Source organism: Miscanthus floridulus, chromosome 16 (assembly GCF_019320115.1).
Source record: "Miscanthus floridulus cultivar M001 chromosome 16, ASM1932011v1, whole genome shotgun sequence".
Lineage (NCBI taxonomy): Eukaryota > Viridiplantae > Streptophyta > Magnoliopsida > Poales > Poaceae > Miscanthus > Miscanthus floridulus.
The window spans coordinates 119644937-119663257 of NC_089595.1; the positions used below are offsets into that span (position 1 = coordinate 119644937).

Consider the following 18321-nt stretch of genomic DNA (forward strand, 5'->3'; position numbering starts at 1 on the left):
TGACGTTTGGAAAAACCTGCGTAAGAATTGCCATTCTTTGTTTTTGTGTCTCGGTGATGATCCGAGCTGTTTGATTAACTTGGGCAACCTGACAGCTGTAGGTGGACCCCTCCGATCCCTTTTTTGAGAAAGGCGGACGTCGAAACTAGAGACGCGAGAGGCGTTTGAGCATGATTTTTCTGGTGAACAGAAACATCGTAGCTATTGGGGCGTAGGGTTTGCTAGTTCGTCCAGTTTTACTCAAAGCTTTGTGCCTGTATATCGCGCCCTTAGTTTCAAGCGTACGGAGGGGTCGGGTGAAGAGGATGTCTGAATTGGTAGTCATCCTCGATAGCCCCCGAGTGATGTTCGCGCCCCTGCTATTTGACGGGGTCGGAATCTTGTGAACAAATTTTAACGCACAAAATGTGAAAGCTGAGAGGCTTATCTTTCTTTGGTCGTTCGTTCATCGTGTCTTCTGGGCCGAACGGTCGACCCAGGAGATCTGTAGGGTCCCGTCATCGAGTCGTCCGTGGTCCTGCATGGGGAGGCGAAAAAGTTGTCTGCCTATGTGGGCGCCTTAATCGCCGCGTCCGGAGCGGGTCAGTGGCGGGCCATACCCAGGCAGTGTTCAGTTTGACCAAAGAGGGACGCTTCGTAGACCGGGGTTCATCCCGTCACTTCTGGCGCGTCCCCTCAGATATCAATCAGTATTGATTGCGTAAAAAAAGGGGAAGGGAGAGGGTTTTTCGTCCGACCTTTCGTCTTTCCTTAGTTACTGCGCCTCCTCTTTAAATAGGGAGGGGGAGAGGAGCTCTCATCCCACCTCCCCTTCTGCCTCCGAGCCGCTATCTCTCCTTCTTCTTCCTTTCCGCCAAACGCGTCCGTGCGTCGCGGTGGTTCCTGAGTGAGGAAGAGTAATGCCAGAGAGAGAGATAGAGAACTTACAAACTTGCTCGTGATTCTGGTGCGTGATGTCGAGCCGGAGGTTATCCAACGTAGATGAGATGGTGCGCATGGCCCTTGCTGAGGAGTCGCTGCTGCCGAAGGAAAGGAGGCACCGGTGGGCGTCGTACGTCGTTGACTGCGTCATCGTTCGCTGTGCTCCTCCCTTGGCGGGAGGCGTTTCCTGCCCCTACGCCGTTGTCAGGGTTATGGCTGGGGATGATGGCGTAGTCCCCAGACATCATGACGGTGGCGTTGCTGCCGGGGTTGCGGCTGACGACGATGGCGTAGTCCCCGGACGCTCCGGCGGAGGCGTCATAGATGGTGGCGCCTTCGAGGATCCAGCGAAGATGTCGCCGATGGAGAGCGTGGCACGGCGCCCGCAGTAGACGAGCTGGCCCGTGTACATGCCCTCGACGTCGCCGATGGAGAGCGTGTCACGGCGGCCGCAGTGGACGAACTGGCCCGTGTACATGCCCTCGACGTCGCCGATGGAGAGCGTGTCACGGCGGCCGCAGTGGACGAACTGGCCCGTGTACATGCCCTCGACGTCGCCGATGGAGAGCGTGGCGCGGCGATCGTAGTAGCACTTGTGGTAGAGCTGAGTCGGGACTGTAATGAAATAACGTTGTGGGGAAGCCCCCGAGTAAACAGTCTTTGGAGTATATTGTTCCTTTTTTGTAATGGCATCGCTTTGTAAGTGGTGAATTCGTGCAAAAAATGAACAAAATTACATCCTTTACTTGTGGCAAGTCATTTTAGCGCTTTCCAACTCTTCTCATGGTCTAAGTCATAGGAAGCTAGGAACGTGGGCAAACTAATTCTGATTGAACTGGTGAGCAAAGAGGTTGCAGCCGCTGGGGCGTGGGTGTCTCGCAGTCCTACCAGTTGTGTTCAGAATTGGTTCCCAAGGTCTTAGCCCTCGAGACTTATTTACGAGGCGAATGGAAAACTTATAGAATGTTTGTAAGTGTAACACAGGGATTTTTTGCAATCGCGATACTTGTATTACACATAACATATGTTACGATCACATGCCAGCCCCCGAGTGAGGTCTGACCCCTCGCGATTTGTAGGGGTCGGGGATCACAAAGGATCGAGGTTCTGTTAAGACAAAAACTGATAAAGAAAAGTGCAAGATTATTTTAAGGATAGAAACGACGTAGCTGCTCAATGTTCCAGGCGTTGGTGAAGACCTCTCCTTTGATGGTTTTCAACCGATAGGCGCCTGGGCGAAGTATTTCCACGACGATGTAGGGCCCTTCCCAGGGCGGGGAGAGTTTGTGGCGATCCTTGTTGCTCTGCACAAGGCGGAGAACGAGGTCTCCGACGTTGAAGGCTCGACCCCGCACTCGTTGGCTGTGGTACCGCCGTAACGCTTGTTGGTACTTGGCTGAACGGAGGAGGGCGATGTCGCGGGCCTCATCCAGCTGGTCCATGGCATCTTGGTGAGATGCCTCGGCTCCCTGTTCGTCATATGCTCTGATTCTTGGCGCTCCATAATCGAGGTCCGTCGGGAGAACGGCCTCGGAGCCGTAGATCATGAAAAAGGGTGTGTAGCCGGTGGCCCGGCTAGGAGTCGTTCTTAGGCTCCAGAGCACAGCCGGGAGCTCAGCGAGCCAACGCGCGCCAAATTTGTTCAACCGGTTGAAAATTCAGGGTTTGAGGCCTTGAAGGAGCATGCCGTTTGCGCGCTCGACCTGTCCGTTCGTCCGGGGGTGCGCGACGGCTGCCCAGTCGATTCGGATGTGTTGTTCGTCACAGAAACGAACAAATTTCCTACCGGTGAACTGCGTGCCGTTGTCTGTGATGATGGAGTTTGGTACTCCAAAGTGATGGATGATGTCGAGAAAGAACAGCACAGCTTGCTCGGATTTGATTGTGGATATTGGCCGAGCTTCAATCCATTTTATGAACTTGTCTACGGTGACAAGCAGGTGGGTAAAGCCTCCGGGCGCTTTTTTAAGTGGCCCAACCAGGTCAAGCCCCCAGACCGCGAAGGGCCACGTGATGGGGATCATCTGGAGAGCCTGGGCCGGGAGGTGTGTTTGCCGAGCGTAGTATTGGCACCCTTCGCAGGTGCGTACAATTTGCTCGGCATCGGCTACTGCGGTGGGCCAATAGAAACCCTGTCGGAATGCCTTCCCAACCAAGGTTCTTGGTGCGGCATGGTGTCCGCATGCCCCTCCGTGGATGTCGCTCAGTAGGAGTTTTCCCTGTTCGTCCGGGATACAAAGTTGCAGAATTCCGATGTGACTTCGTTTGTAGAGTTCGCCCTCTACAAGAACGAAGGATTTGGCGCGTCGCGCGAGCCGTCGGGCTTCTGTCTTGTCGGTTGGTAGTACGTCGTGGAGGAGATAGTTGATGTAAAGTGTTCTCCAGTCATTGGGAGGATCGGACTCCATTGCTGGGTCTTCTTCAAGCTCCATGACCTCAGGGTTGGGAGGAACAGTTGGCGGATCGGCCTTGGGGGTCGGACTGGAAGGGCCACCGTCGGCTTGTTCCGACCCCGCGTAGCGTACCGAGGGTTTGTGTTGGTCACTGGCAAAGACGCCTGTTGGAACTGGCTCTCGGCTGGATGCTGCTTTTGTGAGTGTATCGGCCGCTTCGTTGAGGCGCCTGGGGATATGATTGAGTTCGAGGCCGTCGAATTTGTCCTCCAGACGTCGGACCTCTTGACAATATGCCTCCATCTTGGTATCGTGGCAGCCCAACTCTTTCATGACCTGGTTGACGACCAGCTGAGAGTCGCCCCTAACGTCAAGGCGTCGGATGCCCAGCTCGATGGCGATTCGTAGGCCATTGATGAGCGCTTCGTATTCTGCAGTATTGTTTGATGAGGGAAAATGAAGCCGAACCATGTACCTCATGTGGACCCCGAGGGGGGATACAAAGACTAGTCCTGCTCCGGCGCCCTTCTTCATCAGCGATCCGTCGAAGTACATTATCCAGTACTCTTGATCGACGGCTACTGGTGGCATCTGGACCTCGGTCCATTCTGCAATGAAATCAGCCAGTGCCTGAGATTTGATCACCGTTCGGGGCACATAAGAAATGCCCTGATCCATCAGCTCGAGTGCCCACTTTGCGGTTCTTCCCGTAGCGTCATGGCTACGAACGACCTCGCCGAGAGGGAACGACGTCACTACTGTCACGGGGTGTGATTCGAAGTAGTGGCGTAGCTTCCTCTTGGTGATGAGGATGGTGTAGAGGAGTTTCTGGATCTGGGAGTAGCGGGTTTTGGAGTCGGATAACACCTCACTGATGAAATATACAGGGCGCTGCACCTTGAAGGCGTGCCCCTCTTCTTCTCGCTCTACTATTAAGGCGGAACTAACCACTTGGGTGGTGGCCGATATATATAGTAGGAGAGATTCTCCATCGCATGGAGGAACTAGGACCGGCGGCTTAGTTAAAAATCGTTTAACCATGTCAAGTGCTTCCTGAGCCTCAGCTGTCCACTCGAAGCGGTCAGTTTTCTTCAGGAGTCGATAAAGGGGGAGTCCTCGTTCGCCGAGGCGTGAAATGAATCGACTGAGAGCGGCAAGGCACCCGGTGATCCGCTGAGCCCCCCTTTATGTTTTGGATCGGGCCCATCCTCGTGATGGCTGATATCTTCTCTGGGTTGGCTTCGATGCCACGCTTGGAGACGATAAAGCCGAGCAACATGCCCCTCGGGACCCCGAAAACACATTTTTCGGGATTGAGCTTGATGCCGTTCACCCGGAGTTTCGCAAAGGTACGTTCAAGGTTGGCGACAAGGTGGTCAGCCCGCTTGGATTTGACTACGATGTCGTCGACATAGGCCTCAACGGTTCGCCCGATGAGATCTCTGAAGCAACTAAGCATACAGCGCTGGTACGTTGCCCCAGCGTTTTTCAAACCAAACGGCATCGAAACGTAGCAAAAAGATCCGAAGGGCGTGATAAAAGATGTCGCGAGCTGGTCGGACTCTTTCATCACGATCTGATGGTAGCCTGAGTATGCATCCAGGAAACAGAGGGTTTCGCACCCCGAGGTGAAATCGACTATTTGGTCTATTCGTGGTAAAGGAAATGGATCCTTTGGACACGCTTTGTTGAGGCCAGTATAATCAACACACATTCTCCATTTCCCGCTCTTTTTCCGAACAAGAACAGGATTTGCTAACCACTCTGGGTGGTATACTTCCTTAATGAATCCTGCGGCCAGTAGTTTGGCTATCTCCTCGCCGATGGCCCTGTGTTTCTCCTCGTCGAAGCGGCGCAGGCGTTGTTTCACCGGCTTGGAGCCCGGGAGGATTTGGAGAGTATGCTCGGCGACCTCCCTCGGGATGCCCGGTATATCCGAGGGTTTCCACGCAAAGATGTCCTTGTTGGCGCGGAGGAAGTCGACGAGCGCGCTTTCCTATGCGGAGGAGAGCGCGGTCCCGATTCGGACTTTTTTGCCCTCGGAGCTACTGGGATCCAAAAGCACGTCCCTGGAGCCCTCTGCCGATTCGAACGATCTAGACGACTCCTTTGCGTCGGGTGTCCCTTCAATGACCTCCTCCCTGAGGGTGGCGAGCTCTTCGGATGCGATGACCACGGATGCGTGTCCGCAGCATTCGACCTCGCACTCGTAAGCACGCTGGAAGGAGGTGCCGATGGTGATGACCCCACGGGGGCCCGGCATCTTCAGCTTCAGGTATGTGTAATTGGGTACGGCCATGAACTTCGCGTAACATGGTCGCCCCAGAATGGCGTGGAAAGTCCCCGGGAATCCCAGTACATCGAAGGTGAGGGTCTCAGTCCGGTAATTGGATCGATCCCCAAAAGTGATGGGCAGGTCAATCTGCCCTAGTGGCACAGCTTGCCTTCCTGGCACGACGCCATGGAAAGGTGCTCGGACGGGGTGGAGGCGCGTTCGGTCGATGCCCATCTCGTCGAGCGTCTTGGCGTACATGATGTTGAGGCCGCTGCCCCCATCCATCAGTACCTTGGTGAGCCGCTTTGGACCGACGATCGGGTCGACGACAAGCGGATACCTTCCCGGGTGTGGGATGGCATCCGGATGATCGGTCCGGTCGAAGGTTATGGCGGATTCTGACCACCGGAGATATGCTGGCATAGCCGGTCCTGCGGTATAGACCTCTCGACGTGCGACCTTCTGGCGGCGCCTGGAGTCGTAGGCCGTTGATCCTCCGAAGATCATGAGGGCACCGGTCGGTGTTGGGAAGGTGTCGTCCTTCTCCTCCGTGTCGTTAGTGGTGGGAACGGGCTCCTTCCCCTACTCCTCCTTGTTCAGACCCCCGGCCAAGTATTTGCGCATAAGGCCGCATTCCTTGTATAGGTGCTTGGCCGGGAAGGCGTGATTTGGGCATGGCCCCTCGAGCATTTTCTCGAAGTGGTTCGGGGTGCCCTCCGCGGGCTTCCGGCCACCTTTGCGGTCGGCAGCGGCCGTGAGTGAGCTGTCACGCCATTGCTTCTTATTTTTCCCTTTGGCAGGACGGTTGGAGGCGCCTTCGTTAGCGTCCTCGTCCCGCCTTGTCTTTCTGTCGGAGCGATCAAAGATGGCTCCGACCGCCTCCTCTCCAGAGGCGTGACTGGTGGCGATGTCCAGAAGTTCCTTGGTAGTTCGCGAGCCCCTGCGTCCCAGCTTGTGGACCAGGGATTCGCAGGTCGTTCCGGACAGAAAGGCTCCTATCACGTCGGCGTCGGCGACATTCGGGAGCTCGTTGCACTGTCGGGAGAAGCACCGGATGTACCCGCGGAGGGTTTCATCGGCCTTCTGACGGCAGTTCTTGAGGTCCCATGGGTTTCCAGGGCGTTTGTACGTGCCCTGGAAATTACCCACGAAGATCTCAGTCAGATCCGCCCAACTCTGAATAGCATCGGACGGTAGGTGCTCCAGCCATGCTCGTGCCGAGTCGGCCAAGAACAGCGGGAGATTGCGAATAATGAAATTATCATCACTCGCACCACCGGCCTGACATGCAAGCCGATAGTCTTTGAGCCAAAGCCCGGGATTTGTCTCGCCAGAATATTTGGGAATGTTCGTAGGCGGTCGATACCTTAGAGGGAACGCAGCATTGAGGATGTGCCGACCAAAGGCCTGAGGGTCTGGCAGGATGGGGCTAGGGCTTCGGTCCTCATTGCTGTCGTAGCGCCCGCCACGTCGGGGATGATAGCCGTGGTGCGCTGCTTCTCCCTCGTCGCCGTGGGCACGCCTCCGGGCATCGATGATGTTGCGTACGTCGCGGCCACGGCCGAGGCGCTGATGTACAAGGACGACGGAGGGCTGCCCGCCGGCTGGCGGTGTTTGGTGTACGGATGCGTCCTTGGTGGGACGCACTGAGGGTGCGCGCTGGCTGGTGTCGGGTTCGCGTCATCGAGACAACGAACTTTCCGCCTGCTACGCGGCTGCACGCTCGAGCAACGTGCGAATCTCCCGATAAGCGCGTCGATCCTCGGACGTCGCGGCCTCCGGGAGGCCATGCAGCAAGGCAGTTGCTGCGGCGATGTTCTGGCTGGCTCGAGTGAAGTGAGAAAAGGCCCCATCGTCGGTGAGGATCCTTTGATGTACGGTGCAGGCTGTGGCGCGCGCGCGCCCCCCGTCTTTGCGGCGTTCAATCTCGTGATTGATGTCCGCGTATTCCCGTGCGAGTCCTTGCCCGGCCTCATTGATCTCTTGTTGACGAGCCCTTAGCTGCTCCATCCTCAGGTGAGATGGGGCTGTCCCATCCTCCCCGGATCTGCCGTCAGGATTGTTTGTAGGAGTGGCCTCTTCCCTGGAGGCGCTTTCGACGTGACCCTCGGGGGTCTGCGTCATGTAGCATTCCCGGGAAGGGTGGTGGCTCCCTCTACTGGAATCTGAGCTAGAGAGCGATACAGGCTCCTCGTTGAGGAGCTCGTAGAGGGTCTCCGTATCCCGCTCAATCGCCCCCATGAACTCGATGTCCGTGGGTGGTTGAACCACACGCAGCGCCAGAAGGCGGCCAGCGGTCGCCGCAACGTTGCGGAGACCGAACGGAGACGCGGTCGGGGCGCTCCATCCGGACCCTTCCGAACACATGGTGGTGTTGTGAGAGGTCTCCTTGGGTGACGAGATTCCCCAGGAGTTGCCCGGTGGGCCCTTAAGCCTGAGACGGCTGAAGTTGATCGAAGGGGGAGATGGGGCGGCTGAGTGAGTCAGCGCCAGCTCTCCTCCTAGTGTGATGATGAAATCCAGGTCGCCGAAATGCACGTGTGCGCCCAGGGCCCAGGTGATTGCGTGGGTGGCCATCCGAGACCTGATTTGGAACGCGCAAGGCCCCTACCTGGCGCGCCAACTGTCGGTGTTTCGTACAAGCACCGGCAAGTAAATTTATAGTAATGCGCGTTAGGCTCGGATGGTGCGCTAAAGGACACAGGATTTATACTAGTTCGGGCGGAACGTCCCTACGTCCAGTTTGTTGCTGCTTGTGTTATTAGCACCGTAAACAATCTGTAGTAAGGGATACAAACTGCCGAGAGAGGGACTGGTCCCAAGTCTCTGATCGAAGGATTGAAAGGTGGTCAAGAGCTTCGTAGCTGCTTGAATGTGTGTGAATGTGTTCTATTGTTCGGTCCTATTGTTCTCCGTCCCTTTGATGGAGGATATGCCTCCCCTTTTATAGATGAAGGGGCTGGCTTTACAAGGGTGAGAGCTCCAGGATGCGTACTCTGCTTAGCCTTGTGGCTCATGTCTACCTGGTCAGGTCCTCCATTCTGATGAGTGCGAAGGAAGATAAGTGCTTATGATGTCGTCAATATCTCTGTAGGATGTCAGATCAGTCACAGCATGCTGCCCCCAGGGTATGGGCTGTAGTATAGTGGTTTTGACTTAGGGGCCTCCCCCCAGCCTTGCTCCACACGCCTTCTGGTTCCCATGATTCCTGTTGGGAGAATTTGGGGTCGGGGTCCGGTGTAGCGCCGTGGCCAAGGCTCTCTGACTTGGAGGACCTGAGGGGTCGGGAAGAGGGCCCCCCCCCGCTCCCTCGGGTCCACAGCGCGGTGACGGAGTATCCGTCGTTTGTGGAGATAGCAAATCTGTTCTTGGAGTGTAGCGGTTGTCGTATATCTTCATTGGGTTCCGTGTCCCAGAGCTGAAGGTGGCGCCTACAACTCTACAGAGTGAGGTGCGCACGCCTGTAATACCTTTTGGGCTCTGCGGCGCCCGGAAGGGTCTAAAGCATCAGTCCTGTCGTTCCCTGGCAGTTCTTTTCCTGTCAGGGTGCAGGGTATGGTCGTTGGAGCCATGGTTGACCCGAACGTCTTGTCTCGTCCTGTACCCATCGTTATGAGGGATAGATATCGATCAGGGCGAGGCTCGTTCTGGGCCATCGGGTGAGACGGAGGCCAGTCCCTATCTCTTGGGCGAGACTAACCCTATCCCTCCGGGATCGGGCGAGGCGGAATCTATCCCTTAGCCTTCGGGCGAGACCGAGCCCGCCCTATAGGCGTCGGGCGAGACGGAGATTAGCCTTGAGCCTTTGGGGCGAGGCAGGGTTATCCCACAAAGGCGTCGGGTGAGGCTGACCCCACCCCTCCGGGATCGGGCGAGACGGAACTCATCCCTCAGCCCTCGGGCGAGACCGAGCCCGTCCTCAAGGCGTCGGGCGAGACGGAGTTTATCCCTCGGTCCTCGGGCGAGACCGAGCCCGTCCCAAAGGTGTCGGGCGAGGCGGAACCGAACTCCTATCATTCGAACAAAGGATGCCATGGCGCCCTTATGCGTCCAGAAGTTTTTTACGTTCGGTGGTTATCGGTTCCACCTTCTGGGGTACCCCGGTATTAGGTCCCCGACAAATGGGTGCTCTTAAATCTCCTCTTATTTCCACAACCACAAAGTACGTGCACATATGATTGTACCACTCTAATAAGGGCGTCTTCAAGAATTCCCTTGGGGTAATAAAGTGATGGATCTGCATGTTGTAAACACATGTTTGTGTACAATAAAGTATCTCCATTAATTTTGTCATAGATTACCTTAGGCATGATGTTGACACTTGCCCCGCAGTCACAAACAGCTTCCTAGAAGATGTGAGGTCCAATGGCGATGGGGATGATAGGTCTCCTGAGATCGCCTTTCTTATCTAGCAAGGTATAATCTATCCACCTTCCCATCGATGGCTCCATGTAGTAGTAAGTTGTATTATGAATATCGATAAGATTTATAGTTTCTAGATCTTTCAGTTACCCTAGAATCTTACCTTTGTTGGACGAAGGAACAGAAGCTGCCAGCTGAGCTATTTGTGATTCTAACATTTAATTAAAACTATGCTGGTTCTTAATGGCAGAGGCAAAGCTATCCATTCTATTATTTATGTTTTCTAAAATTTTATTATTGGAAGCTACCTTTCTAGATAATCCCTCTATAACTTTGGATTAACCAATGATTAAATCTCTCAAGGGTGTTTGAAAATTATTAAAATTGTTACCTTGATAGTTACCTTGATAATTGGGCCTCTGTTGCTGGTTCCATCCTTGATTCTGCTGAAGGATGGAAGTAGTAGTTGTTGTTAATAGAGTTCACATCCTCCTGGGTCTTAGGGCAGCTATTCTCTAAATGCCCAGTGCTTCCACAAACTTCACACGTCATGCAGGAATCATGAATGTGCATGACCTCTTGCTTCTCATTAGTCTAGTCTTCTAATCTTTATCAGCAAGTCCATCTTGGCAGACAACATGTCTACTTCCTTGAGTTGATGTATACCTCCACCTCTCTTATGGGGTTGAGTATGTTCTTCATTCCAATGTTTGTTGGAGGCCATCTTCTCCACAAGAGCTGTTTCATCTGGTATGGTGAGTGACAAGAATGCACCTCTAGCAGCAGCATCCATTGTGTCATAGGAACTATTGGTTAGCCCGTGATTGAAAGTTTGCATGAGTAGCCAATTCTCCATCCCATGATGAGGACATTCTACAATGTAGTCTTGAAAATGTTTCCATGCCTCAGGGACAAACTCATCATGATGTTGCTGAAAGCTTGAGATTCTCCCATGCAGAGCATTGGTCTTGCCTAGTGGGAAAGAACTTCACGAGAAAGGCGGTGGAGCAGTTGTCCCATGTTGTGTTTCTTTCTTTATTGGTGTAGAACCACTGCTTTGCCTTCCCCAAAAGTGAGAATGGGAAGAGGCAAAGTAGTATGGCATCCTAGGTTACTTCCTTGATGGTGAAGGTGCTACAGATCTCCAGGAAGTGTTGGAGATGTGCACTTGCATCTTCATGTGCCTTTCCACAGAACTGGTTGGCTTGCACCATGTTGATGAGCACTGGCTTGAGCTCAAATCCACTGTCTATGACATTGACTGTCGGTCTAGTACGGATGTTGGTCGTAGTTGGAGTAGAGAATTCACAGAGAGTCCTATTGGCCATGGCTTCAAACTCTGGTATTAAGCTTCTTCTGATATGATTGTCTTCCTATTTTGAAGCTAGAGTCTTCTTGAGCTTAGCTCTAGTTCTCCTGATTAGAGCTTCTAGATTTTCAATGTAGTTTGTTGAAAGGTTAAAACTGGTCATACATTACCCTGCATAAGATACAGAAGTAGACAAAACAAGGGTAAGCCTGTTTGAGCAGAGGTCAATGGTTATCTCAATCACAACAATAAGTATAAGTTTATCAATACTTCTTTTGCTAATTACCTTCCTCGGCAACGGCGCCAAAAATGCTTGTTGGCATTTCTAATGTTGCTACTAATATAAAGTTCTAATTCCCAATCCTTAGCAACCCCAGAAATGTTAATGGTAGTTATTAATGTGTCACTTGGTTGAATTACGCTGCCACCTACTATATACCTATATCTCCTAGCTTAACTAAGTTGTCATCCCTAGTAATGATGTTAGAGAGATGTGTTGGTACTACATAGTATTATTACTAAAATAACACTAAGTAGTTCTTATTAATGCAAGTGACTAGAGAGAATATATAATAATCTATAAAAATATCCGCAAGCGCACAGATAATTATACCATTGTAGCATTTTACCCGAGGGTATTCTAGGTATCGTTATTTATATTTTTACCACTAGGAAGGTCTAGCATGGATACTGTATTGTTAACTTATACTGTTGTCAGTGCGGGACCCACAGGGTTCCCTAGCAAAGTAACTACAGACCGCGGGCCCTGGCCTGGCCCACGGATAGAAGCGAGAAGAGGTGCAGCAACTGCTACACTGAATCCGAGTAGAATAGGTCAGACTAGGCAGATTCCTATGGAAAGTACCTTCTGTATTTAGTTCAGGACACCTTCTGTGGATCCGACTAGGATTGTAATCGCGCCACGGCCATCTCTATTTATATAAAGAGAGGTCCGTGGGCACAAGAAGTAGCAAGGTCTAAAGACAACGATTGTACACAGCATTATGATCAATCCAACGCAGAGGCTAAATGTCGACTAGACATAGGGTTGTTACTCAATCACGGTCGAGGGCTCGAACCAGGATAAATTGACTATCTCTTGCATTAACCATCGACTCTAGCATACGCCGAAGCCCGAACGACTACCCTGGGTACCCCCGTGGTAGGCTATCGGTGGTAGAACATCGACAGCTGGCGTGCCAGGTAGGGGCTTTTGGTGGATTTGCATCCGAGAGCTCGACAGGAACTTGACAACATGATATTCCCGATGGGATCAATCTTCATCTTTGGATCTTGGGTCTAGCAAGGCGAACGACAACGGCAATCTCCAAAGCCGTCTCCTCAAAGATTCAGATCACCATGAAGACTTCGCTATTTCGACGACTACAACAAATCAACTCGCTGGAAGACTCGAGCGGCTCGCGGTGTCTAATCCGGCTCAGATTCCACGACCATTCACATCCGATTCAAACTCAGGCTCCAGCATCCGAGCAGAGTCTTATCCGAGTTCTTTCTATGGCAACCCAAGTTCTTTTCCACTAGGACTCCGCAAGGTAGCCTCGGTCTATCAAGAATTCAACTCGGAGTACATTCAAAGTTCTTTCAAGAAGTCAGGACCTTTTTCAAGTGAACTCCACAACATGGCGACATCCTATCAGACACAGCTCAGAGGATCTACTAGTCTAGCACGAACAATGCCATTGAAAGGAGCTCAGGAAGGCCTAGTACTAACTATAACATCTCAAGACTACATCATCCGCTGGCCAGGCTCTATCCCTGAAGATGAAAGTACCCGACTTATCAGCACAACGACTACAACGATTCTACCCTACCAAGAAGGAGACTCAATCTGCGACGCTGAAGCCTCCATTGTAGTTCTCAACAACTCTAATAATGAGGAAACTAACATCGATAACAGACCACCTCATGCTTGAGAAGTATTCATGGTTCATCGTCCTCGATCACTATTGGGTCCTCTAGAAGCACCCGACTGTCAGATCCTCAGACGAATCTAAATCAAATATATCACCCTTCACCCAGGGGCATGATGGCAAAATAGAGAGCCAAAAACAAGCCAGGGAAAGGAGAAATAAATTGAAGCAGGGACGCCAACGCCATGCTAGGCAGTGCAAAGAAGCTTGGGTTAGATCTGGCTGAGTACAATAAGAAGAAATCACAGCTAGAGGTAGAAGAAAAACGTGCGGCAAATGCACCCTTCAATAGGATCCAAGCAGCACTAGAAGAACTCAAAGCAATCTCGCACCCCGATGAAGAACAAGAGCAGCTCCGGGACATTCTCTGGTCAACAGCTCTAAGAACACATGATGGAAGGACTTGCTCAAGACTACCCGCTAGGATAGCATCTCATAGGTAGGAAAGCCAAAGTTCAGAGAAAGTCCACTTTCGAAAGGCTAGGACCGAGCGGAAGCCACAACGGAGAAGGTGGAAGGCTCCATAGTCAAAGCAACCGAGTCGAACAACCTAAGGAAATCAGGAGTAGAGTACCCATCCAAGCAGCCCCAAGGAACTACCCTCGCCAGAACGATAGCTGGCTGGAAGGAGGGGCTGAGTCAGAATATAGAGAAGTAGGAACACACGATAGGTTCCCCTATTTTTCAAGCCGACTTGCTTTAGTATGGCTGCCTAACAAGTTCAAGCCATCAAACCACTCCAAGTATGATGGGAAGACTGAACCAAGGCAGTGGCTCAGGATCTACTCCTAATCAATCGAGCTAGCCAGAGGAGATGATGACATCAAGGCATTATTCTTTCCCATGGCCCTAGAAACCATGCCCTTCCAATGGTTCGACAAATTGAACCCGGGGTCAATCAGAGGCTAGGAGGACTTGCAAAGAGCTTTCTATGAAAATTTCGCAGGTATCATTTCGCACCCCATCACTCACGCTGAATTAAAAGGCCTCAAACAGAAAGGGAGCAGAAGTCTCAGAGATTACTACCGATGATTTGGTGAACTAGCGTGCTCAAGTACATGACATCACAGAACGGGAAGTAATTGAAGCTTTCTCGAAAGGGATCATCGCTAGATGGCAATTTCAGGACTTTTGTAAAGAAAATCTGAGAAATAATGAAGAGTCAGATGCACTAGTAGAGAACATGATCACAGCAGAGGAGAAAACAAGAGAAAGATTCCCAGGACAGAAACAACTAGGACAACCAGGACAGACAAAATCGCCAAAACAATAGGCATCAAGAAAGAAAGCGTGGACCCGACAACACTATAGCAATGGCAGATAAGTCGAAGAATTTTTTCAAACCCCGAAAGTACGAAGACATTGAAAATATGCGTTGTGTTTGGCACCCTAAAGGAAATCACACAACTGGAGAATGCTATTTCTTCATCGACCATTATACAAGAAAAGATAATAAGGAGGAGGCTCATGGAAGTAATTGAAGATGAAGCAGTTCTTTAGGTGGTTGAGGAAGCTGCGGTCACGATAGACAACCTAGCTGGCAATGTTGCAAGCCAACTTGATCTGACAGGAGGCCAGCCAGTTGATTAGCCCCCACAGCCCCCATAGTAGAGTCATAGGCCTTCAAAGAAACCTGTGTAATATTGGTTACTAGATGTAAAGAACAATGCTCAGTAATATATATTTAGGCTGATAAACTTAGCCTATTTTATGAAGTTTGATATAGTCGCCTTGATTTACTTAAGACGAAATATCCAGGTAGTTGTGTAGTCAAGATAGGACCACGTAGTAACTGACCTTAAGTGCAAGAAAGCACTTGATCATATAAGGTAACTGTAGGAGTGTCTTCAGACGCCAGAAGAGCGAGTTAGTCGCCTTCTTCCGAGATAATATTTTACGGGCTTGGCATACATTTAGCATAAAAGCTAAGTGCCGTATTTTGCGACAACAAATATTTAGTCGCTGGATATTGTTTGCTCTAGAATTTGGACAGAAGATACATGGGAGTATGAAATTTTCTAAAGGGGGAGATTGCAATCGATTTTGGAAGAAGTCGATATCGGCTGATTTTGAGAAGGGTTGAATCGGCTAAATCTTGGGTGACGTCGACAGAATGCGTTCAGGATGGCGTCAAGAAGAATATAGTCGGCGTCTACGTAAGAAAAGATTAGGCTCCAAGTTATCAAGAGAATTAGGTAGTTTTCTCTTTATTTCCATGGTTTGTAACGAGTTCATATTCGAACAGGACTCTGTCTAGTTTACGGGTATAAATATTAAAACCTGGGTTTTGTAAAAGGACGACAATCAATATACAACTTTTTTGGCTCAACGCCAAACCCTTAGGAGTAGGAGTAAAGTAGATTTTGACGAGTTCTTCGACAAACAGGGCTGCATCAGCTGATTGACCTCCGATTTGCTTGTAAGTACCGTCACCTTTGTATTATTACTTGTAAGGCTGCATCAGCCGATTGATCTCTTGCAAGGCATAATATAAGGATTGATCTATGTTATTATTCGTAAGGCTGCATCAGCTGATTGATTTCTTGCAAGTGGTAGTATAGATTAGTTGTCGACTCTTGTCTAGTTCTTGTACGGTTGCATCGGTTATAGTCTGACCTCCACTGCTCGAACTAGATTATGATCAAGTTATCGGCTCTGTCTAAAGGTGGCACTTTCAGATAGATTCATTAAGTTACCGATTTTGCTGATATATTTCATTAATATTATTTTCTCAGCAATATCAAATCGTCCGATTAAAATCAATCTAGATCGGCCTCATATTCTTTGGGTTCATCATTTAATCTTGATATAACATGATATTCTTATAAGTCTAAGTGATGAATTATGTTCCATTGACTGTTTTATTTCGGTTTTGATCGTGCATGGGCTGCATTTGAAAGTGAGTCATCCATAAAGAGGTTTAAAGGCTATCGAGCCTTGGTCTGTGGTCACTGTCATAGCTACATCGAAACGATCGAACCTCACTTGACGTAAGCACAGAATAGAATCTTGGTAGCTAGCAAATCGAACTATGGGCGGGTCACGCGTTTCGTTTGTTTCCCATGTAGAAATCAGCTGTTTAGCCGATTTTCATGTGCCGATACGTACATAGTTCATATATTGCGATCTCTTGAATATAGATAGATCTATAAAAGAATTTGTTTTAAGGTTTGTCATGGATGTCATAGCTGCAATCGAAACGAATCGACCCTTACTGATGAACATGAATAGATCGAGATTCGATTCGATTATAGATTCGTTTGTATTTAAATGATTATATCATGCGATTTTTGAACATGGATAAGCTCATGGATTTTTATCTCAAAGTTTATTGTGATTAACATAGCTGCATCGATCCGGTCGACCCTCACTGTTAATCATGGTAGATTAGAGGTGACAATTTATAAGCCTTGTTTGCGTTTAACGGTCAATTGGTATAAACTATGATCTTTATATTTCCTTGAATTGGATGTTTAGTTTAAACTAAGAGCTCATATAATGAAGATATCGATTCTTATTCGTATTTGAGTGTGATGTACTTGTTTCTGTCTTGGTTATTCTTAATCATGAAACACACTTCCAATTTAAATTTTAACTTATATATGAACAACCGATTTATTCTTTATCATAAAAACTTCATTTAATAATCATCGGATATCGACTGTCTAATCGATGACTATTCGTTTATTGGCTTGCTAAGCCATACATTATTGGAACTGTCTGGGGTAAAACCGACACATTCCATCTTTGTGTTACTAATAAAATTTCCTTCCTTGTCAATTGCAGGTCAAAATTAACTGGCACAATCGTTCGGGTTTTTTCAGGATCTTTTGGGACCAGTTGTTGAAGGTAAGCGGATCTGCGAGGCTCCTATTCTTTTTTAGATCCTTCTGGCTTGCTGTGTGCGAGACACTTGGTCATATTTTTGTGTCAACACATTTTTTGGCACGCCCAGTGGGACACCATAAATCATCATGAAAAATACTAATGATAGTCATTTTCTCAAAGTGCCGTTTGAAGCTCTGCCTAGCCCAGACAAAGACATCATCGGTAGAGCAGTGGAAGAATTTCAAGACAAATGCCTATTATCGTATTCCAAAAATCACGACAACAAAGTATTTCAGAAGTTTTCTTTGCCAAGGGTGTTATTGCATGGGCTAACAGATACAAAAGATGAAGATGACAGATGGTTCTTCACAGAAGCAGTTCATCAGTCTATTAATGATGCTTTGAAGAGTCATAATACTATTTTTCTGAACACCTTTTGAAATATCATGAAGGAAGTGTTTCATGGTGCATCACTCGAGCGATATGGACCAGCTTATTTCAACATTTTAGATTCATCGAGTCAAGAAATGCCTCTTCCCAACTCTATCCAGCGAGGAGGAGGATATGTAGTTAATACTGAAACTCAAGTTGGTCAAAGCTCAACCATGCAATCTCAGGGAGGTGTTGTTCACCAATCGGTAGTATCTACTCAGATACAACAGCCGGCAGGCCCAAGGTCAAATTGTTAGTTTTGGTACTACAGATCATATACCGCTGTCGGCTACAAAAATAGCTCCACCCCAGCAAAGGATTCGTAGGAATACTGATCCTAATGCATACAATCAGATTTTGCAAGGAAGAGTTCAGTTAGGAAATCAGAGTATAAATATTCCTCAGGGATTTCATTACAGTGCTGATTATAATACTCTTAATATGATTCTAAACCCAGGATACCAAGGTACTCAGAATTATAATCCATAGGCTGCCCCACAACCAGGAAATCAAACCGATCATTTATTACATCGAATGACTGAAATGATGCAGCATCAGTTCGGTCTAAAACTAAGGGGACAGACTGTATCTTATAGGCGTCCATATCCTGAGTGGTATGATTTAGTGGCTCTTCCACACAATTACAGAATTCTAGAGTTTTCCAAGTTTACTGGGCAAGATAACACAAGCACCATAGAATATGTCAGTCGATATCTTACTCAGCTGGGTGAAGCTTTTGTTGAGGATGCACATAGGGTTTGATTTTTCTCTTTATCATTGTCAGGACCATCATTCAGTTGGTTTTTAGCTATGCTGGCCAATTATATTGCTAATTAGGCAGACATGGAGAAGAAATTTCATTCTTATTTT

The 18321-nt window shown here is 49.3% G+C and overlaps 1 non-coding gene and 1 pseudogene across 1 annotated transcript; one reads left to right on the forward strand and one right to left on the reverse strand.

Moving 5' to 3' along the window:
* Positions 1-18321, reverse strand: part of LOC136511587 (uncharacterized) — a 240639-nt pseudogene that overhangs the window by 122742 nt on the left and 99576 nt on the right.
* LOC136514565 (small nucleolar RNA R71) lies at positions 10806-10914 on the forward strand. Its single transcript, XR_010773720.1, has one exon. It is a non-coding gene; the product is annotated as a small nucleolar RNA R71 (small nucleolar RNA).